We start from the raw sequence: 6,239 nt of genomic DNA, 5'->3' as shown, positions 1-6,239 counted from the left end.
TTTCCAGGTTGTGTTCATTGGCTTTGCCCTTTCAAAATACCCAAGGCTTCCCCAAAGTTTTAGGTCTTTTTTATAAACTTTATTGCATACAATTTCATTTTCCCCTCAAAAAACACATCACGTTTACAGAAGTTAGAAAGAATTTGAGCTCGTTTTGAGTACCTTCTGAGAACATATCTTTGCTGAAATGGTAACGAGTGAATGCATTAGAGAATCACATGGGAGCATATGCCCACTGATATTGTATAATAGTCATGTACATAGTACAGAGTGAAATGTAATCAATTATTTCATTTATCTCGGATTGTTATAGCGCCATCTATATAGGAACAAGAAATACCTTTGAACAAGAGAGCATTTATAACAACAGAAAAATCTTTAGTAAGATCGATAAAAGTTTGAATTATAACAATTGGACAAATAATCAGAAATTCATGAGCATTTGAATGCCGAAATCACTAATGCTTTGGAGTCCTCCTATTAACGTTGCGTCCAAGGTTTTTGATGTCGCACAAGTAAAAAAAATGACATTGTTAAGACACACCTGGGCTCCGTAACACAAACGTTTGCAATCAATCGCTAAATACCAATGACCAATCAAGATCGTTGTTGCACGCGCACTCTGTTTTTAATACTGACAAGGAACCAATCGGTGCGCTTCTTTCATACTTGCAACTCATCGCAAACCTTTGTGTTACGGAGCCCAGACCGTTTTAATTCCAAAAGAATGTATAGTACAATGTGGATGTGATATCGCGTCCAAACTTTCTTCTTTCTTTTTATTTCATTAAATGAAAATCTAATCATTAAAATATTTCTACAATATCTCTCTTGTAAACAAAGATTGTATGCTTTCAGTTGTTTCACCGATATTATGCAAAACTTGAACATTCCATTTTTAATATTTATGTGATTTTGGTGAAGTTCTTATCGTTAACTGGTTGGATGCTATTTTATGTCAGTGATCAATTTATGTTAAACGCCACCCAGCTTGTCTAAGCATCCCTTCTCCTATATATTTATCCAAAACTGTTTTATTCCCGCTCTATGTTATGACATGTAGTTTGAAGGGTAATCCGGACTGAAAATTATATCCAAATAAAAAGAGTAAAACACATCAAGAAAAATACGGAAAATATCATTAAAAAATATGAAAAGAATTTGTCTTTTGAAATTAAGATATACAGTTTGATATTAAGATATATAGGTTTATTGTGCTTTATTCACGTAGAGCAGTATTCAAATATTCCAATATATCTATGGTTATTTTGAAGAAAAAATATATATCCTCACCATGGTCATGATGGTGACATAGCTAAAGGTAGGCTGATGATGTCCCAACTTTCCTTATTCTTATGTTACGACGTGATATCATAATTTAATACTTTCATACATATTATATATCGCCCTTGTAACAAAATAACCTGGAACAATAATTATCTTAAATATTAAATCAAAAGTAAATTCAATTTTTTCGAATCAATTTTACATTTAAGAAAATACAAAAGTATAAGCGGGACATATGATAAGTTTAGTCTTTGCATGAGACACGCAGAGAACTGCTTCACAGAAATAATGCTGAACTTTGAATTGTCATAAATTTGTTTTTCTCTATCCTTCTCTTTTTGGGGCGGGTCTGATTTTGCTTTATCTGTTTAGATTATGTTATTTTCAGAGTCCCCCGCTAATACAGTTAGATTTCACAGATTAGCCAAGTTCGCTAATAGAGTTGATATAAAAATTGTATGTACCAGCATTATTGTGGAACTAGTTTAAGATGGAGGAATTGTTTAGCAGTGTTGCCATTTGCTGATCTCCGACCCCAGATATTGGAATTCTGTTGATAAATTTCCAACAACAGACAAAATGATAACTTGGTGATAAAATAAAATATTGTGATTTAGTAAATTTTTTGTTAATAATTATTTGTTTCAATCATCAATGATAAAGGTTCTGTAAAAGCAGATAAAATTTAAAATTTTGATGATCTTGTGATTTTAAGGTTGGTTTAAATGATTTGACATTTTTAGGGTGGATCTGGCAACACCGGTGTGCAAGTGCGTAATGGCTTTATAACAAATTATTACGCTTGCCTTTGATACTCGTTTCATTCTTATTACACAGTTTAACCTTTTTAGTCAGACCTTCACTCACAATATCGTTGTACCGAGATTCGATATGATAACGCGATATGTAAGATTATATTGAAAGTTTGATAACTGCTTTTATAACGTTTCAGGTGACACAACAGTTGCTCCGGCGACAACTGTTCTGGGCTTTAATAGTTTCGTCTGAGATGTCGGGTTAGGGTTGCAATAGGGTTTTAGGTTAGGTTAAGGGTTAGTTTTAGGGTAGGGTATATAGTGTTGAAGTTGGTCATTCGATTGGTTTATGGAATTCAGAGCGGAGTAATTGTCGCCGGGGCAAACGTTATGGATCCGGATTTCGAAAATTCCGGTAATAATGATAGAAATTTTGTGATCTTTGTCTCTCCGAAATAATTTGGATATATTAAATCATGTACACAGTATTTTGAAGGAATTAATTTTTGTATATTACGGGATGGACATATTTCTGTGTTACTGTATTTCATCCAAATATCAATTACAATGTGATTTTGGTACGAATGCGTTGGAAATACCAAAGAATATATCTATGTAAGGTAGGCTTATGGTAGTCCTGATTGAAAAAGTCTAATATTTAACCACAGAGCTATTTACCTATCACTAGGCAACTTACTGTCCACACAGCTATTGGTTAAAATCTGTCCAAATTGGGTAATGAAAACTAATAATTGGGCAGTATGTTGCCCAACATTATATGCGACCATTGCTGATTAAAAATATATATTTATCAAATCAAAAGTGGTAGGACCCTATGTACATGTGTCATGTTATACCCATGTTATGTCATGTTATGTGGAGCGTTGTGGCCCAGTGGATTAGTCTCCGGACTTTGGAACAGGGGGTTGTGGGTTCGAATCCTAGCCATGGCGTAATTTCTTTCAGCAAGAAATTTATCCACATTGTGCTGCACTCAACCGAAGTGAGGTGAATGGGTACCTGGCAGGAATTTATTCCTTGAAATGCGTGCGCGCTGTAATCATAGTAATTACGACAGCCAAGCTACAGCTGGGGTAATAATATCCAAGTCTTTTGGAAGCGCATAGAGACATTATTCATAATTGTGATATGCGCTATACAAGAACTGTTTATTATTATTATTATTATACCCAAACTCTGTGCGAAATGTTTATGGTCTATTCAAGAGAACTTTATCATGTTGTTGTAGATGTAGTAAATGGTAGTATATTCATTATCTATTCAAAGCGATTCATTTATTTATTTTTTATATGTACAAAATATAAAAGTGGCTTCGAACATTTTTTAATAAGGCGCTCTCTTGATAGATAAAACAAAGCTAATAATATAACTTTAACAAGTTGATTTATACAAAGCACCTAACACACTGATAATCCTGATGAAAATAGTATCACAATATATAGCGGCCAATCAATAAAATGCATAAAATTCGTTTAGGCGTATACGTTTCTATATGAAAATATAAAAAATCGGAATACATTTCTAAAGGTCGAGTCGACCCCAGAACATTTTTTATTTGAATCGATAGAGAAAAAGAAACAAGCATCACTGAAATAACAAAGTTAACACATTTTAAAGCTTCGCTTATTTTTTCACAAAACAGTTGTATGCACAACTCAGTGACATGCAAATGAGAGAGTCGATGATATCCCTCCTTCATCATCTCTTTTGTTTTTTATTGCTTGAATTATACAATATTTCAATTTTACAGATTTGACAATAAGGACTAACTTGACTTATCAGATACACTGTTCAAATAATGGTAATTCCACATGTTCAGGTAGGAATACAAATTTTGTTTCACATGACAATAAGGAGAAAATTTGAACTTTTCAATTTATATATATAATAAAATATTTTTTATAAATAGTAAGCGAGTTAGTGTGTGAACATCAGTCTGCTCATTTGCATACTGACCAGGATGTTCATATAACTGTTTTGTGAAATTAAGCGAAACTTTATTTTGTCATAACTTTCCGATTTTGAAAGAACTTTCAGTGTTATAGTATGCTTGTTGAACTTTTCTCTGTTTATATATCTTTTTTGTTGGGGAGGACTTGTACTTTGAAAAATAACAACAGCAAGTCGTGCATGAGGAGAGATCGATGGAGGTAATTTTGTTACCACTGTTATTATAATTTTGCGATTACACTGATTTTTTTTGCCACTCTCTTTCGAGATTTTCAGAGATCATAAAATCCAATGTGGACGAGCTTATTCAGTTTGTCATGTTTATTCACAGTAAATCAGGTAATTGTTTTGATTGTGTTAATAATTCTTTATAGGATCCAGTCCCACGACAGAGTGCGATAGATTCGAATCACACTTAAAGGACAAGTCCACCCCAACAAAAACTTGATTTGAATAAAAAGAGAAAAATTCAACAAGCATAACACTGAAAATTTCGTCAAAACCGGATGTAAAATAAGAAAGTTATGGCATTTTATTTAAAGTTTCGCTTATTTTCAACAAAATAGTTATATGAACGAGCCAGTTACATCCAAATGAGAGAGTTGATGACATCACTCACTCACTATTTCTTTTGTATCTTATTATATGAAATATGAAATATTTTTATTTTCTAGTCATTGTCATGTGAAATGAAGTTTCATTCCTGCCTGAACACGTGGAATTCCATTATTTTAACATTTTATGCTTAAGGCAAGGAGGTCCTAATCGTCTAATTCGTAAAAATTGAAATATTGTATAATTCAAACAATAAAAAACAAAAGAAATAGTGAGTGAGTGACATCATCGACTCTCTCATTTCGATGTAACTGGCTCGTTCAAATAACTGTTTTGTTGAAAATAAGCGAAACTTTGAAATGTCATAACTTTCTTATTTTACATCCGATTTTGAAGAAATTTTCAGCATTGTGCTTGTCTGATTTTTCTCTATTGATTCAAATCAACATTTTTCTGAGGTGGACTTGACCTTTAAATTGTGATTGATCTATATACATTTATCTAGTTAAAATATATGACTTTGATTTGGGTTTGTTTTAAATTTATCGCTACTCTTCGGGTGTCAGTCGTGGCCTAGAAAGCATTGTTTTGCATTTTATGTATAAATTGTGAAAGTTTTGTTTGCCTTTTAAATAAATATACCTTTATCCAATAAGGTTGAATGAGTTCTGTATAAATACTCTGATCGTGTGATATATATGCCATTATACCAAATCTGTGTTCTTTTGCTCTATCTAACGTTGAAGGGTGTATATTAGATCTTTGAAAATCGCATTAGGTGCGATTCATGTATAGTATAAGAGTGCATTCAAACGATTTTTATCTATTTAATAAATCAACTTTATTTTATAATATCTTTCGACCATAGAAAAAAGATGACATTACATGGGCCTAACCGACCGTATAATAAAGAACATAAACAATAACATTAAATGTATAGTTTGAATATAACATACGCCTGCATACGAATAAATCGACAGCAAAATCATATTTGTACATCTACTATCAAATGATACAAAATCGTTCTTCTTAACCGTAAAAGGACTGGGAGGACGCCTCGCGTGATATTTCCAAAACACGAAAAGATAGCGCCGCAAAATTTTATGATTATTTTTTTTTAGGTCTTGAGCAACCTTTGAAACCAAACTTTGGAAATACTGGTATAGCAATGCGACGCCATGTGACTTTTTATGAAACAATGCCATGCCGAAAATGACTCATTTTTATACTTCGTGTACAAAGTCGATGGGAGATGAAATTCATAAAAGGGTGATTATTGTTTGTTCTAATTGGTCTGCTTGATTAATTTAGGGCATAATTTAGTTTTAAATGGTCTGTAATAATTTCAAATGAAAAACAAAGGATAAAAAAATACATGAGAAATTCTAAAAACAAAGAAATAGATCAGGAAAAATTGCCTTTCGCAATTTTTCTTTGTGGAAACCTTTAAATTAGATTACAAAGATGACATCTGCATGGGGAAAAATAATTAAGTGAAATTTGGTGTTAAATTTGCAAATAATGTTTTTCACGAATAAATTTGCATATTTTATTCATGATAAATAAAAAATACTTATTTTCAGATTTTAGTAATACTGGCTTGTACAGTTGTAGTTTATATGGTATAGCCTCAGTGCATGCCAAATTTCGACGCGAACAACGGCCGAGATC

This window comes from Lytechinus variegatus, chromosome 9, assembly GCF_018143015.1.
Source record: "Lytechinus variegatus isolate NC3 chromosome 9, Lvar_3.0, whole genome shotgun sequence".
Lineage (NCBI taxonomy): Eukaryota > Metazoa > Echinodermata > Echinoidea > Temnopleuroida > Toxopneustidae > Lytechinus > Lytechinus variegatus.
The sequence above is the reverse complement of the archived record's forward strand: the minus strand, read 5'-3'. Positions refer to the sequence as shown.